The sequence below is a fragment of the Bubalus bubalis genome, chromosome 21, assembly GCF_019923935.1.
Source record: "Bubalus bubalis isolate 160015118507 breed Murrah chromosome 21, NDDB_SH_1, whole genome shotgun sequence".
Classification (NCBI taxonomy): domain Eukaryota; kingdom Metazoa; phylum Chordata; class Mammalia; order Artiodactyla; family Bovidae; genus Bubalus; species Bubalus bubalis.
In genome coordinates, this window is record NC_059177.1 from 32,538,196 (window position 1) to 32,556,123 (window position 17,928).

The following is a 17,928-nucleotide window of genomic DNA, read 5'->3' on the forward strand; positions in this document are numbered from 1 at the left end:
TCATGGCCATTGAGTCAGTGATATCAATCTAGTCAGTGCTAGCTGGTCTATTAGAAAGCAAGTATGTTTGAAGGTAGCAGTCTGAGAGAGAGAGACTGGCACATACAGAACAGTTCCCTAGGACTAGATAGGCAATCAGGAAATGTTAAATAAAATTTATAGATGAATCCGTTGAATTTTGTTTTAAAAAAATTATGAACTTGCAAGAGTTTAATTAGCTGGAGGAAGGATTGGCATCAACCAAATTTTAGAAAATAGAAAAGTTATATGATGTTCTAAATTGTGCTCATTTTCTAAGTATTACTAGAACCAGAGAAATTGGTTCAAGGTTTACCTGAAGCTTTTAAGTCTAGCTGTCAAATCAGTGACTGTCAATTACCTCAACAGATGCCGCCAATTGGTATCACTTAATATTAATGGTAAAAGTGAAGTGAAAGTCACTCAGTCATGTCCAACTCTTTGTAACCCCATAGACTATACAGTCCATGGAATTCTCCAGGCCAGAATACTGGAGTGGGTAGCCTTTCCCTTCTCCAGGGGATCTTCCCAACCCAGGAATCGAATCCAGAATACTGGAGTGGGTAGCCTTTCCCTTCTCCAGGGGATCTTCCCAACCCAGGAATCAAACCCACGTTTCCCGCATTGCAGGCAGATTCTTTACCAGTTGAGCCACGAGGGAAGCCCAAGAATACTGGATAGGGTCTTCCCCTATCCCTTCCCCAGTGGATCTTCCCGACCCAGGAATCAAACTAGGGTCTCCTGCATTGCAGGCAGATTGTTTACCAACTTAGCTACTAGGGAAGCCCAGTATTAATGGTAGTGAAGTGCATCTCTGTGATGGTGGGATAATTCTTCCTTAGGAGTTCTGTCTCTGAGTACAATTGAGTTGTTTTCGTTTCGTATTTCAGAGGTCTCAGATATTTCTGTTATCTAATCAGCTCATCGCCTTTTTTCCTCTGCATATTATTAAGGCATTCATTAGCCTTCAGTGGCACTGCAGAAGTTGGCTTTGGTTTAAAATTGTGCCCATGGTAGAAGGAATGTTTCTACAAACCACTTAAAACATTATTAAGCTGTACTCTTTTCCCCCTCAGAATTTGTTTAATCTCATTAGACCTAAAAAATGGCTAAGCAGTGGGTAACATTTTCATTTTTTGTGTGAATCAAAACATGAAAAAGAATGCAAGCATTAAGAAGTAATGAACATTGGATGCACTCTGTATCCTAACTGTTGCGAGTTATAGCAATATAAAATACTTAGATGTCATTATCTCAGATACTTATGATGGGGTTGTTTTTCCTCGATAAGAAATTAATCGGTCATAAATCTGTGTTAGAGTATAACAGAAAGTAAAAACAGACTGTACCAGCATAATTTGGCTTCAGGGATAAAAAGGAAGCAGATGTTGGAATTAGCATCTTTAAATATTATCCCTCTAAGTCAACACTGTGAGATGAGATTGGTTGTGAAATTTTGCATGGAAAGTGGTAGATTCAGTCATCCGCAGTCTCATGGCCTTGACTATGTTTTGGGACCTCTGGAATCCACTGTACTCAGAGACAGAACTCATGATCAAGAATTATCCTAACGTCCTCATGCTCACAAAATTGCACTTCATCCATGAATGCGGGACATACTGATCTTCTCTGGATTATTTCAGTTTTGGCTGTATATGTGTTGCCACTGTGAGCAGTAATAAAATCCCAGGGCTCAGGTGATACAGTGTTGCTCAGTATTGCCTTGGGCAAGTCATTTAGCTTCCATGAATATTAGTTTTCATGTCAGTAAAAAGGAACAGTTGGAAGCTGCCTTGCATACTTGGCAAAGTGGAAAGCACTGTAGAAAGGTAACAACACCAGTGGAATAAGGTGTATTTGAAATCAGCAAATTATGACTTCAACCAGTGCAGAAGAACGTATTATAGATGTGGCCCTCCAATATCATTTTCCCTGTCCAGAACATTCCTTAGGAATTTACCCTAAGAAAACAAAGGAATATATGAAGATGTCCATCAGAGCGTTACCAGTGATGGTGAAATAGGAGTGATCTAAATGTCCAGAAATAGGGGGTGGCTAATTAGATTATATTATGAGCATGTTAAGGATGCTATACCTCTAAGAAAATCCATGTTAAAAAAAAAAGTGCCAATTCCAAAACATATGGTAATATGGCCTTACCTTTGGGGTATGTGAATATACATATACGTGTATGAAACATTGTGTGTAGACAGAACATGAACAATAATGATTTCTGAGTGCATAGAGTATAGATAATTTTAGGGATTGGTGATTTTTTGTATTCTTACAATTTTCTGTATAAAGAACAAATGGCTTTTTTAATTAGAAAGATATGTATGTGTGTGTATGTGGAATCTCTGTCTCTTTCCCTCTTTCATTGGTTCTCAACCAGGAGCGATTTCTCTCCTCTTTCCTAGTAGAGTTTTGGCAATGTCTGGACTTATTTTTGGCAGTCAAAACTTGGAGGTACTACCTGCATTTAGTAGCTGGAGGCCAAGATTCCTGCTCAACATCCTGCAGTGGAGTAGCCCCCACAACAAAGAATTTTCCAGCCAAAATGACAACAGCAACAAGAGTGAGGAGCCCTGTGAATTTCTATTCTAGGTCAGACGTCTGGTCAACCTCACACAACTCAGGGGCAGCTGTCCACAGTGGTCTTTCTCAGTAACATTCACCCTCATCTGACTTTCTTTTTAAACTATCTTCTCTTCCATCCAGCCTATGGAATCTGTACCTTATCTGAAAACCAGAGGGAAGGCTATTTTTTCCCCAGTCTATTGTTCAGAGTATGCTGTGGCTTTTTGATATTCAAAACCCTGGCTTTGGAGGCTCAGAAACCCTTTCAAAGCTATTATGTCTGGCATGGGTTTCAGCGGCATATTTTGAAACTCATAAGCTATGGTTTTGTCTCTTTGTTCTCCAAGTTTTGCTTTGGTATATTTTCCCCTAGGGTTGTAAGCATATTGTCTAGCTGCTTGAATTTGTTATGGGTGAGGATGGAGAGTCATAGAGTAAAAGGAAGCAAAGGGAATATTTTAAAAATCATCTCAGCACATTTATTTATTTCTCAAAATTTATGTCACAGTGTGCTAACAACCTTACAAAATAAAGCGCTGACATGACGAATCATAATTTATTTTGTGTCTCTTAAAAAAAAATCTTATTAAAATGCTAGAATAGCCCAAATTTACCAGGGGCAAAATCAACTTGGTGTGCAACCTTGTTTATCAAGATAGGGTGGAAGAATGGCCTTGGATGTCTCCATATGCAACCTGACACGCAGTCCTTGATATTCTGCTTCATTCTCTGTTGTTCTGGCCCTTTAGGCCTGTGCTAATTTGCAAGGTTTCTTTAGAAATTCATGTGTAAAAGCGAGATTGTCTTGAATTTTTCAGACTGGACAAAATGTGAGGATGAAGCCACTTAAGCATGGCAGAAAAATGACCAAATCCTTAAAAATAAACTATTTGAAGTCCCTTTCATCTTATGGTGCCTAAAAGCAAGATCACTGCTATCTCCCCTAAATCTGCCTCAGTTTCTCTTTTTTCTGATAAAGTACAGAACATGCAGAATGTTGAGCACAGGGAGTACCCACAAGGTGAGCTGATGACTTACTCTCTACCTGTGAGCCTTCACTTGGTGGCCTTACTCCTTTCCATGGCTTTTATGAAATTGTAATTATTATTTTGGCTGTGCTGGGTCTTAGTTGTGGTGCATAGGCTTGTCATTGCAGTGACTTCTCTTGTTGTAGAGCACGGATCCTAGGGCACATGGGCTCAGTAGTTGTAGCTCCTGGGCTCTAGAGTACAGACTCAATAATTGTGGCACTCGGGCTTAGTTGCCTCATGGCATGTGGGATCTTCCTGGACCAGGGATCAAAGCCATGTCCTCTGCATTGGCAGGTGGATTCTTTACCACTGGACCACTGGGGAAGTCCCCTTCTGTGGCTTTCATGAGTATCACTTGGAGTTCAAGTAGATGACTGCCAAATCCAGGTCTCCAGGCCAGCTCTTTCCCTGCTGCTCAAGGTTCTGAAGCAGCTTGGAGCAGGGGTAAACATTCTCAACTCAGACTCTTTCTAGATTGACAAATCACATTAAAAAAAATCCAATAGTTTCTATGAACTTCAGGTTTTCATCTTTAAAATGGAGAGAATAGAGACTTTCTAATGGAGTTGCTATAATGAGGAAATGAGATCGAGTGAGTAAAAGCACTCAGTGTGTTAGCCAGTTCTTATTTCATACCACAAAATTTTCAGGCACTGGCATGCACAGTAAACTGAGAAATGCAGCTCCCTGAATGTCCTTTCTGAGGTGATGTGGTCTCAGAGTCAGTGTTTCTCCCTGATCTCCAGTTTCTGTAGGCTGGCTTCTTTATAACTTCAACTGCACATTGCCTATAATTGTCTGTCATGTCATTAAGGTCAACTGCCCCAGCTAAAGACTCAGTCTGTTGGGCTTCCATTTTCAAATTTCAGGGAAAAAGCCTGTAGGCCCATGCTTCTTTTCTAGCCAAGCCACACAAGTCAGATGGATGGCTAGTTCTTGGTTTAGGAGTCCAGACTAATCTATAATAATTAACTGTTGTTATATGAATCAGTCCACCAAGGCATTGGATAGGGCAGATTCCTGCTTGGACGTTAGTTTTTATTATCCTCTACTGGAGGAATTTATAATATGATTAAGGTGGGAGTGCTATCTTCTCTGCCCAAACTGGGTATATAGATGAGCTTATGAAACGAGTGGGACAAGGTTTCTTTAATTAGAAGCCGAAAAAGAATTCTTGTTGTGTTTGGAGTCATTTGGCTGGAAAAATATGGTGAGAACTGTTGAAGGACTTTGTCCCTGCTTTGGAAAGAAGCCTCCTTTTGGTTGGAAAGAATGATGTCAATTCATGCAAAAACAAAGAACAAAGTGAAGAAATGGGGAAGACATAGGAACAAATGCATGCACTCTGTGAGCATGTGTGTGCTCAGTCCTGTTCGATCTGTTGTGACCACATGGACTGTAGCCCTCCATGTCCTCTGTCTGTGAATTTTATAGGCAGGAACACTGGAGTAGGTAGCCATGTCCTCCTCCAGGGAATCTTCCTGGCCCAGAGATTGAACCCCTGTCTCCTGTGTCTCCTGCACTGGCAGGTGGATTGGTTATCGCTGTGCCCTCCCTTGAGTGCTAGTATCCAGTAACACTTCTGCAATGTCTTAGTTATGTAAAGAGGCAGTTCCCCCTTTCAGCCTATTGTCAGTTTGTGTTGAGTTTCTGTCACTTGCAATTAAGGGTTCTGGCTAGTATGGTTTCTCTGAAGGGGTTGTTTGGCAGGCAGGCAAATGTCCAGTCCTTTACTTTCTTGGGAAATCCATGGGATTTAAGGTCTGATAGATTAGGCTTCCCTGGTGGGTAAGTCCCTGATCAAGAGTCAAATGTCAGATGTCCAAGTGAAGCCCTTTAAATCCTGCTTTAACATTCATGACATTTTACTAAATAACGTTCTTTTAAGGTAGAGGCAAAATCTCGTCCAAAATTAAAGTCAACTGGCATGTGGTTTTTGTTGCCTGTATTAAAATAGGGCAGATACAAAGAAAGTTGGAATAAAACCCAATACTTACTTTCCTGCCTTGCCCCAGACTTTGCACTAGAGCTCAAGGAGAGTAAAAGGGACAGATAAGGACTGGAAATGTAATCATTGTTTCCACTGTGAGTTTGCTACAGTAACAATTTGCATGATACAAACTCAGCATGCTTCCAACCTAAGCACCAGAGATACTTGACCATCTTTCATTCTTCACCACCATCCTCCTCTAGATTTAGTCTTTTCAGAAGAAGCTGAGTTGGTAAATGGGTAAGGAAGAGATTCTTAGAACATGTCATTGCTCGGTGTATTGTGGGATGGCTGCCTCTAAGAGTTTCAGAGTTAGAAAGGGAGAACATGAACTCGTGGTGGAACATAAAGGTGACTTTGTTGTTGCTCTGTCTCTCAGTTGTGTCCAGCTCTTTGCAAAACCATGGACCGCAGCATGCCAGGCTTCCCTGTCCTTCACCATCTCCTGGAACTTGGTCAAACTCATGTCCATTGAGTCGATGATGTCATCCAACCTCTGGCTTCATCCAAACCTCTGTTGTCCCCTTCTCCTCTTGCCTTCAATCTTCCCAAGCATCAGGGTCTTTTCCAATGACTATAAAACCTGTATTTCCTGATAATATCATTCTCATCAGCCTATCATTGATCAAGCATTTCTGCCAATAGAATCACTCCTATTTTTACAAATGTCACCTCTCGTCCTGGTTTTGTTGGATCTCACCTTCTTGATTTTTACCAAATGCCTAAATTACTGTTATCATAATCTTTTCTTCAACTGTAATCACCTTTTAATTTAACCTCATTATAAATAACAATTTTCATGAAAATCACAGATTTGATGCTATCATTTATCCATTTTCATAATATACATTAAAATAAGTTACAGATACTAAAAGAAACCTTCCATATTTTAGCTAAAATTATTGTGTACACCATCTTTGGAATGGAAGCCACATTTTATTTTATTATTATTTTTTTAATTTATTTATTTTTAAACTTTACATAATTGTATTAGTTTTGCCAAATATCAAAATGAATCTGCCACAGGTATACATGTGTTCCCCATCCTGAACCCTCCTCCCTCCTCCCTCCGCATTCCATCCCTCTGGGTCGTCCCAGTGCACCAGCCCCAAGCATCCAGTATCGAAGAAAACTGGATTACTATATTGTTTCTAATGTTATTGCCTGTATATGTTACAAATATGGAAGGGATGACATAAGCTTTATACCTCGATATCATTAGCAGACTTCATAAAGACACTTGTTAGAGAGTCTAGCTGAGAATCAGTGAATTCTGATGGAGCAGGTAAGTTGGAGGAACAATAATTTCTTGGTTGTTATGTTTCTCTTCTGCTAGACTGGCAGGCCTGTGAGAACTGAGTCTGTGTCTATTTTGTTCACTGATGTATCTGAGCAGGTAGCAGAGAGCCTATCATGTAGTAGAAACTCAGTAAGTATTTGTTGGGGAAAGAAAGTATAAACTGAATAACAGACTCCATCAGGTCAGCGTGGTATTCTTTTGTTAAGGTTTTTGAAGCCAGGGATTCTGAATGTCCTTTTCGTTTTTTTTAAGAAAAGCGAAAGTGAAGTTGCTCAGTCGTGTCTAACTCTTTGGGACCCCCGTGGACCATAGCCTACTAGGCTTCTCTGTCCATGGGATTTTCCAGGCAAGAATACTGGAGTGGGTTGCCATTGCCTTCTCCAGGGGATCTTCCTCACCCAGGGATTGAACCCGCGTCTCCTGCTTTGCAGGCAGATTCTTTACCCCTGAGCCACCACCTTTTTTTTAAAAAAATATATATTTATTTGGCTGCATAGGATTTATTTAGTTGTGTCATGCAGGATCTCTAGTTGTGACATGGCAACTCTTAGCCGGCAGCATGTGGGATAGAGTTCCCCAACCAGGGATCTGTCCTGGGCCCCTTGCATTGGGAGCATGGAGTCTGCGCAGCGGGACCAGCAGATCAGTCCCATGGGTGTCTTTTAAACAGCATCTTGAGTGTCTGGTACAATGTCTAGCACACATGCAAAGATGAAAATAATTTTTTTTGTTGTTGTTATGTGAAGGTGTGTTTAGTCTAAGTCTGTTAAGTTGTGATACAGCAGAACTTAAATAGAATCACATATCTTAAATAGCATCACATATCACATTTTAAGCTTTTCATTTTTTCCATTTTTGGTTGATTTAGGAAAATTTTCAAATTAGATTTGAAAAATGTTTTAAATTGTGGTTAAATACACGTAAAGTGAAATTTATTCACCACCATTTTTAAGGGCATAGTTGGTGACATTAACCCCCTTCGCACTGGTGCACAGCCATCTCCGCCATCCATCCCCACACACTTCTCTTCTTGCAGAGCTGAAACTCTGTACCCATTAAACACTAACTCTCTGTAATCCCCACCACCTCTCCACCCCATCCTACTTTCTGTTTCTATAAATTTGGCTGCTCTAGGTACCTCACATACAAGACATTATACAGCTCTTGTCTTTTTGTTAGTGGTTTATGGCACCCCACTCCAGTACTCTTGCCTGGAAAATCCCATGGACAGAGGAGCCTGGTAGGCTGCAGTCCATGGGGTCGCGAAGAGTCAGACATGACTAAGCGACTTCACTTTCACTTTATGTCACTGAGCATAATGTCCTCAAGGTTCATCTTGTAGCACGTGTAGCGATTTCCTTCCCTTTAAAGGCTGAGTGACATTACATGGTATATCTGTGCTACGTTTTGTTTATCCATTCATGGACACTTACTTGGGTTGCTTCTCCCTGTTGTGCATAATGCTGATGTGAACATGGAGATACAAATACATCTTTGACAAACACAGCTTTATATGAATTAATAAAAGAATCAATTAAAGGATGAATTAAGGAATGACAGCAGCAGTCTTCTACGTCACTAAGGAGGAGTATGACCCTACTGGGAGATGCTGGATGGAAGGGACAAGAAGAAAGGGTCCCAGAAGGAGCCTTATTTCTCTGGTGATTCTCCCTGAGGCTGGTCCTACTTGGAACGAGCTCATAGTGCTCCATGCACCAGCTCTTGTGCGATCTCTGAAAATGCCTTCCCACTGTGGTTTTGTAAATCCTTCTTATGCTGATTTGCTCCGAAGTGCTGTGCTTTTCCAGGGCATAAATTATTGAAGCAGTTGTGCTCAGCAAAGGGAAAGATAGGGAGACCCACCTGAGCCTTCCAAAGTGAAGACCAGACACCTTGTCTGAGTTCCAGCAGTTCAGAGCAAGCCTGACTGTGCTATCCCAGGCAGGAAGTCATGCAACTGCCAGAACGGCCGCCCGTTTCCTTAGTGTGGCAGGGGAATCGAGGATGCAGGGAGGCCTACCTCTCATCTCTTCACTTCTGCAAGTTCCCCAGGCTTTCTCACTGATCAGGACTGGGAATGGAAGGCGATTCACAAAGACCAGCTGAGCCATTTTTAGGTATTCACTCTCAGGCAAGAGGATCTGTTAGTATCTGTGCAAAGAGACTCAGAGCTAGCATCACACACAGTACTGGGTCTGGCAGGGGGCACGATGTTCCCTGTGAGTTGAGTGAGGGGAGGGACTCCCTTTGTGCTCAGGATCCGTCAGCGTGTGTGATACGGATGTCTGTCAAAGTAGACTGATGTCTAAGAAGCTTGACTCCCATTTCCTCAGAGGATGCTGAAAAACAGACAGGCTGAAAACAAAAAGTGTATCTGTCGTTTCATTTATCAAAGTTCTTGCAGTTCCCGGTTTGAAGCAAGGGAAAGCAAAGCAAATATCTGGTTAGATAAGTGAACTTGAAAGCTCGAGGGCTGGCGTGTAAAAAAAAAAGTTAGAAAACAGTGCTATGAAAATCTTAAAGACAAAAGCAAGAGAATAGACAAATGCTTTTGCTTTCTGCTCACCCACCCTAGTGCAAGCCTTCTAGGGAAAGAGACCAGCTTGGGCTCTAAGTCTGCCATTTAATAGTGGTTTCAGCCCTGGGCCTATTACTTCATTTTTTTGAGCCCCAGTTTTCTCATTTGTGAAGAGGATGTCATAGAATTTCCCTTGTAGGGTGGTGGGGATAATAATCCATGAGATGCGCTTAGCAGAGTGAGCCACACACAGGCCTCTGATTAATATTAGCTGTTACTCTTATTAGTCTCCTAAGTAAAAATTGCCTTCAAAGTACATGAGCATTACAAAGCTGAAAACTGAAGCTTCCCTTGATAATCAGAGGATTTTATAAATAGGCCTTGGAGAGTCGGAATGTTATTTTGAAGGCACAGTCACTCATCAGCGTATTGATTAAGCGCTAGGACATTCCCCAGTTGTATTCTGGATGTTATACAAATGAAGAAGATAAACACAGCATCCTAGTCATGTGACGTCACCACATCCCGGGATGTTTTGTGAGAGTGTGTGAGCATCTAAAACCCTGTTGGCATGACCTCCCCAGGTTTTTACAGAAGAAAATAAACACCTTGGCCCCATTTTTAAGAGAAAGACATTGATTTTGTACAACCTCAAAGGATGCAGCATGGGTGGCAAAGAGAGAAAGAAAGGGTGTTAAGAAATGGATGGCAAGGATATTTCCTTGGTGGTCACAGGTTAAGAGTCTGCCTGCCAATGCAGGGGACATGGGTTTGATTCTTTTCCAGAAAGATCCCACATGCCCCAGAGCAACTAAGCCCGTGTCACAACTACTGAGTCAGTGCTCTAGAGCCTGTGCTCCACAACGAGAGAAAGGAATGCAATGAGAAGCCTGCGCACTGCAACCAGAGAGTAGCCCCTGCTTGCTGCAACGAGAAAGCCCAAGCCCAGTAATGAAGAGCCAGTGCAGCCAAAAATAAAAAGAAATAAAATTCAAAAAGAGATGAGCAGTTGTTATCTCCGCCTGGAACTGTTTTTGCCAGATCTTTGCTTGGATGGTCTTCTCTTATGGAAATCTTTGTCTCAAGTGTCACCCCCTCATAGGACCCTTCCTGGGGCAGCCATTGGAAATTAAACCCACCCCCCCATCCCTTTATTTCTCTAGCCTTCCTGTCTTTTCTTTTAAGCATTCTGGTCTGAAATTAGCTTGTTTATATGTTTGTTGACTTGTTTACCATTTGACTCTGTCCATAATGATGTCACCTGAAAGCAGGGACCACATCTGTCTTATCTGTTACTGTATCTCACAGCCTGACATATACTAGGCATTTGATAAATAGATGAGAAATGATTGAATAATTGGGGCACCTTTGGCTTTTTTAAAACATAATTTGTCTTTTCTTGTGGTGATTTGGTTGGTAAATCTCACCTCAGATCATTTTGGCTTCTTGCTATATTACACAAAAGGCATCATCGGTCATTAGAAATTTATGAGTCACTTAAACTTTAGCATCATACCTTAGAAACATACTTTTGTTAGTTAGTCCTGCTGTAACAAAGTGCTACATTGCATAGCCTAAGCAACACAAATTTATTATCTCACAGTTCTGAAGGTAGTCATTTGAGATCAAGAAGTTGGTCAAGTCGGTTCCCTCTGAGGGCTCAAAGCAAAATAGTCTGTTCCACGCTTCTCTCTTCTGCTGGAGGTTTGTCCTCAATCTTTGACATTGCTTGCTTTGTAAAATCATCATCCCATCTCTCTGTTCACCTTCACCTGGTGCTTTCTCTTTGTATTTGTCTCCAAATTTCCCCATTTTATAAGGACACTAGTCATATTGTATTACCTAATCATTTCATTTTAATTTGATTACTTTTGTAAAAAACTTTCTCCAAGTAAGGTCCTGGGTACCTGGGTACTTCCAAGGTACTGTGGGTTAGGACATTAGTGTATGAAACCCCTAACAATCCTGAGCATCCAGGATGGAAAAATATGATAGTGGGTTGGTTGAGCCACATAAAATTGCTTACATGCTTTTCTCTACCAGGATGAGAAAATTTTAGTTCAGGGAAACTTGGACATATGAAATACAGGAGAGCTTAAATAAACACACAGACCCATGCCAGAACCGTGCTTAGCACACCTGGTTAGCTTAGTGCTCAATCGATCAGTATTTGGTGATTGAATGGCTGTAGAGTTCTTCAAAATGACTTTCACCCTCAGCTCTTCTAAGTCTTTGTCCCCATATTACCGTCTCAGTGAAAACTAGCCTGATTCTTACATTTTAAATCATGACCTCTCAGTGCTCACTTCCCTTTCTGTACTTCATTTCTTTCTGTTGCACACCATACTCTGTACTTCACTTACGTATGGTGTTTATTACTGTCTCCCCTTTTTTACTAGAAGGTAAGCTGTATGAGGGCAGAAATTTTTACTGCTTCATTTACTTCTGTTATGTCTGTATATACCAGCACCAGACCCAGGGTATGCCATCAGTTTCATTGACTGACTGAATGAATGCCATCAGGAGCACTCTGGCATCTCTTGGCATGTAGTTTCAGGTTTTCCTTGGATCTGCCCTTGACCTTCGTAGAATCTCAGCGCTGAGGAACTCCTCAGAGATCAAGTTTCTGTCTCTGATACTTGAATTCGCTTTTAGAGTGGTGACAACTTGGTAATAATCTTGGCTTACAGAGCCCCCAACTCCTAGAGTAAAAGGACAAAGGGTTGAAAAGGTTAAATGATACATAAAATAATATGGCATGATGGGTGTCTCGTAGAACAAAGGAACGGGGAGCAGAGGCAGGAGGCTTCTAGTGGCACAAGCAGCAGGCTCAGAGAAGGGCAAATATAACCTGTACATCTGGGGCAAAATGATGCGTAATGATCACCGCAGGGTGAAAGGACCAGAGGATGATAAGGAAACCAATGACAGTGAACAGCGCAGTGATATACAACAGTGCTCCTCAAACTTTATGCAGATGCCAGTCACCTGGGGATCTTGTTAAAATGAAGATGCTGTTTCGGGATGGGGTCTGAAAGTCTTCATTCTTAACAAGTTCTCAGGGGATGCATCTCCGGGATTGCACTTTGAATATCAAAGAACATGGATTCTGCCACCAGACTTCCAAGGTTCAGATTACACAGGGACCACTGATTAACTGTGTGATCTTCAGTAAATTATGTAATGTCTCTGTTTTCTGGTGTATAAAATGAAGATCAGATGAGGTATTCTCTGTAAAATGAATACTATGTAAGTATTAAGTCACGGATTATGACTGTTACTTGGGGACGGGAGAAGGAAGAGGATTTGGTGTGGGGTTCCAGGCAAAGAAGCCTTAGCGGTACTTTCATGATTTTTTAAAGTAAAGTGTTCAGGTGATCACTGTGCAGATTTCCCTCCTTTTCCTTGCAAGCAAGTTACAAAAGAAGGGGGATTAATTATGCATGTGCTATGCTCAGGGCAGTTAAGGAAAACTGTTTGCAAGCTGCCTTGGGTCTTCCGATGGAGAAACCATGTGAGGGGATTGTTTCAGCTGGGAGGCGAGCCCTAAATTCCTCTCTGATGCAGGGCTCCACGAGGCGCTCAGCTCTTCAGAAGGAAGAGCTTTCCCTAGCACCTGCTGAGCGATGGCCACAGCGAGGCGCTAGGGAGAGGCGCGCGGAGTCCGATGCTGGGAGTACCCGGACCGAGCGGGACTGCAGGCCGGGTAGAGGGCCGACCCACGTGGACCACCAGGCGGGGCGGGGGCGGGGGCGGGGGCAGCCAACCAGCCTGGCCAATCACTGTGACCCGCGGTGGCCCTGCCCTCCCCATGGGCTTGCTAGCCTGGCTCTGCAGCACTGCTGGCTGCGCGCCGCCCTGGACGGGGCGCACTGAGGCTGTTGCCAGACCCCAGGAGTGGAGTCGCAGCTGCTGCTTCCGCAGACGTTTGTTCTCTGGATGCAGTTTCGGACTTGTCTTCAGAGAGACTTGGGAGTTTCCTTTCAGAGCGAGCCTGCGGAGGTGATGGACCTCTGTGGGGATGTCTGCGGGGAGGCGGCACGGTGAGCGTCCTCTGGCTCGGGTGCGGAGGGAAATCGGTGTGTCGCTCTGCAAACGCAGTTTCAGACTTGGCTGCCGGCTTTAGCTGAGTGAGGAAGGTTGAAAGGGCAAGGAGGAGGCGGGAAGATGGGGTTGGGGTGACTTGGGACCCTTTGCTCACGATCTGTCTCCTGGGCAGCATCTGCCTCTCGGGCCGATACCGACTTGCCTCCTCCCGCTCATCCTGGAGCTCTGGACTGCGGGAGTGACCTCCTGTGGCGGAGGCTGCCGTGCACCCCGAAGTTGGAAACCTCGCTAAGAAGCAGGGTGTGTGTGGCACGCTTCCAACTTCAGGGTTTGTGTCTGTCACTCAGAGATCCCGAGGGTGCTCCGTGAATGTCTGAGAGGTCACTTGATGGATTGATATGTAGAGGCAGAGGGCGAACTGGTCGCGAGTCCTTGTTTTGAAAAAGTCTGAGCCGGTATCTTTATAGGAGCCTGAAGGAGAGAGCGGGTTAGCCTACAGCTGATTTCCTGCTTGCCCGGCTCTTGCTGGGAGGACGTTGCGTGATCCGGGGTGCAACTTGCAGCTGTGAGCGCGAAGCTTCCCACGCAAGGGGAGAAGCGGAGCGGGTCTAGAAGTACCGTCCCTTCCCACATTAGGTATCTAGCATTTGTTCACCAAGCCGGCGTGCTTAGATTTCTTCCCATCTTTTTCGGTTTCGTCCGCTGTTGCTTCCTTTGCTCTGTCAGTCAGCCCCTGGAAGGGAGGGCATCTTTAACCTTAAGCCATGTTCTCTTCCTCGGGGACGATGTGGAAAGCCTGATAACCCGCACCTAGGGAGACAACCCAGGCCAGACACGGTGCTACTGGTGTGTTTTTCTCCTGAATCAGCGTCACTTAACGTTTGAGAGCTCCACAGACCCCCGTGAGAACCTTAGCTAAGCTGTGAAGCAACTCCTCAGCCAGATGTGCATACACGAGTTCATGGTTCCTCGCTGAAACCTACCCCTGTGCCCATCCCCCAAACAGGATTTTAGGACTCCCTTGAGGAAGTGTCTGTATCCGTGTAGTCGGTTCCTCTTTAACTTTCAACCGCTGTCCCTCCGAGACGGGCAAGGTTGATGTGATGTGACAAGTGACCCTGGAGCGTGGGAACAGAGACGTTCAAAGCCGTGGTCTGATTCTTTCTGTAATATCCGTGGTCTGGGGATTCAACAACCTGAAGCCCATACCTGCAGACCCATATGCCCAAACTGGTTTCCGATGATGGTTCAGTTTCTTGGTCAGACCTGCCCTCCTTCCAGGCCACTTGCTGAGGGACGATGAGTTTGTGTGTCTGAGTCCTGTTCAGGCAGGGCCCGGGTTTCAAAGCAAACAGAAAAAGGCTAAAATAATTTAAGAACATCCATTTCCTGATATAATCTGTGTTTTGCACTCAGTCATTTGAGGACAGATGTGTGACTTGCAGAATTCAACAGCTCACTGTGGTTTTACAATGAGGAGCATTTCTGTTGTTTATGGTTGTGAATCAGTGTGTAAGCCCAGCACTGCCTTTGGATTGGAAATACAGATCTTAATAAGGCGGTGTGAGAGCAGTTTTCAGAATCATTACGACTAATGATGACTTATGTTCTCCCAAATTGACTGTGTGAATGGACATTGCTCATTTGTGCAAAAAGCTTTCTTTATCTGTGTAGGCATTTCTTGATCAATATTCTCATGTCCAAAAAAATGGATTTCAAGATTTTCTTCCTCAGTTCTTTTCATTTTTCAGCTTTGGATGACTTTGTTCTCTTCCTTCTGTACCATCTTAACTCCCCTTTGACACTTTGAAATGTATTATAAGGTTGTAAGTCATGATTTGATGTGGCCAGTTTTCCTCTTACCAGATAAGCAGTGGCTGCCAGTTCACTTATTTTTGGATGGCTAATTTGTTTTTTCTTCTCCCACAAACTTGCACACAAATACAAATATCTCAACTTGATTACTGAATAGTTTTTCATTTGAGGGAACTTTTCCAAATATCTGGTTCTAGAATTTTCTGAGTCACTTAAATTTCAATATTCATTTTTTGACTCCTTTTAGAGATGTGTTTTGTTTGATGACCTAGTTCCATTTAGTCACACACAGACACAGATTCTTTGTCCCCTTACCTACTTTTCAGTGGCACATAGCCTTTCTCTAATAGCTGCTTTTATTATCTGCACAGTTCATTTGTTGGGACACTTAATATAATACTGTTATATAAATGATGTGTTGGTGTATATGGTATGTATATGGTATTAAAACTACATTCAATGGAGATTAACCCTTGGGTATGACATCATCACCAGCCAATCCTCTATCTGATTTGAACATGCATTGACAAAAGTCACATTATCATATTCAGCAAGGGTTTCTATATTGCCTGTGATGAATCAGAGAAAGAGGGAAGTCCTTTGGTTCTTCCTAACTCTCTATTAGCTGCCCAGTTGGAGAGTTTTGGGGATTTCTACACTAAGAAGCTTAGCTTAATAATAAAATTCTCGGATTGCAGTTTTATAGATCTCTTTAGAATTTGCATAAGTACATTTTCCCCCTTTTGCTTTCTTCTTTGGAAATTTTTCACCCTGCATTTGGCTCTGTTTCTTTACTGATGGAGAGACATCATAGTAAATGGACTAACCTTTTGATTTTTTTTTTCTTTGAAATAGGTGAACATCTAGGTGATGGACTCACTTGTTTGCATACAAGTGTACTTTTCATCAGGTGTTGGGTATGAATCTGCTAGGATTACCAGAGTACCTATAAATCTTGAAGTCAATCATAAATGACTGGGAGATCAAATAGTGTTCTTCATTCTAATTTGTCAAACAGATTCGGGATTGAGGGTAGGGGGACAGGCAATAGAAAAAGACGTCTACAAAGGGGTTGGTGAAACAATTTTGGCTACCTTAATGACTTCATAATTATTTCTTTTGAAAACACTATTAGAAAAAGCTCAGATCCTTCCTAGGCAGCCCTTACTTATATAGGCTTGAATGGGTGTGTGGAGTTTGGTTTTACAATAATAGCCAACTCATTTTGTGAACTCTGGCAACCCACTGCTCACAGCGTAAAATTAACTTTGGCTTCCCATGTTTTTAATATCTATTGAAAAAAATAAAAGTAACTCTTTCTGTTTTGCAGTAGCCATTTAAGTTAAATCTACTTTCCTCCATAAAGTCAGTTAAGAGGGTTCTTGGGTTTTGTATTTAATATAAATTTAACTGTGCAGTGTGGTTTAAGGGGAGAGTCAAAGGCAAGCAGAAGTTTGAATCTGAAAAGTATCTCAGAGTTCCTTTTTCCAGAAGATCAGAAGTAGGAGATGTTGTGACTTGGATCCACTGTGGGCTTAGAACCCCCGAATCCTTACTCCTAGCCCACTGTGCTTTCTGGTGAAAACCTGCAGGGAATGGCTTTAGTAATGTGCTAGGACCCACATTTTAGCTCTCTCTGTGGAAGGAGGACCACATCCACTTCTTCCATTATTGAGTCTTAGTTAGAACATTATGTTCGTTGAACCTGACTCAGAGATTTGATAACTATATGCAGCAGTTAGCTTGGGTCACTTCCTGGTAGCTTAGTATTGTAATTATAAAAGAGACATTTAACTGAGAGGTTATGGTGGAGGAGGAGCGGGTAAGGTGACTCAATTTGGACCTGAGCACAGGGCAAGACAAGGATGATAAAACGATACTGAGGCATCACTTCAGGTCTAAGAACTCAGGACATTTATTTATTGTGTGATAATCTCTTCCTTCATACTTTGTGCTTTCTAGTTGCTGTGCAGCCAAACCAATAATTTGGAATAATACTCTTTTTTAAGTATGACAATGAATATTGACAATGGCATCTTACCTTTGTTGAACACTTAGTGTGTACCAGGTATAGGGTTAATAAATCCCTTTCTCCGTATGGATGAACTACTGGTTTTCAAAGGTCATTCATGTAAAACCACATTGACTCTTTCTCTGGCATTCTTTTTAATTCAGAAGATGTCAGGATCAAACAGTAGCAAGTTATTAGCGTGAGCATAAATAATTTTCATTCAGAAATACAGTAGCGTCAGATATTAGGGAATTCTTGTTAATACAATGCCAAATAAGAGGAATATGGTGTATTTAGAAAGATAGTAAAGATGTGGCTAATTAGTTTTATTTTAAGAGATTGTTCGTAGTCTTGTTAGTACAGAAGAGTAGCATAATCCCTTTTAGAAAGATAGGAAGATATGTTTATATTTCTTATAAAGAGAGAACAATGGGATTCTTTTAAAATAAAAATATGCATTGCAGAAAAAATAGTCTATGTTGGCTTTGTTAGCACTGTAAGTTCATTCCAAACTAGATACCAGTCAAACATTTCTGCGGCATTTCCATTGTCTTAACTAAAAGTGGAACTGTCAAAAACTAGCATTGCTTTTATTATTAGTTTTTTGATGACCATTAATTA

At 42.2% G+C, this 17,928-nt stretch overlaps 1 protein-coding gene across 8 annotated transcripts in view; it reads left to right on the plus strand.

Annotated features, from left to right (window-relative positions):
• The first annotated feature begins 13,205 nt into the window (after positions 1-13,205).
• Positions 13,206-17,928, plus strand: part of TAFA4 (TAFA chemokine like family member 4) — a 180,068-nt gene continuing 175,345 nt past the window's right edge. For 2 of the 8 annotated variants that reach the window (XM_025271901.3, XM_044933697.2), the window contains exon 1: positions 13,206-13,477. The gene's annotated coding sequence lies outside the window, so the exon portion shown is untranslated. The remainder of the gene's footprint in view (positions 13,478-17,928) is intronic. The other 6 variants (XM_044933692.2, XR_006547304.2, XR_006547303.2 and 3 more) reach the window with 5 other exon arrangements.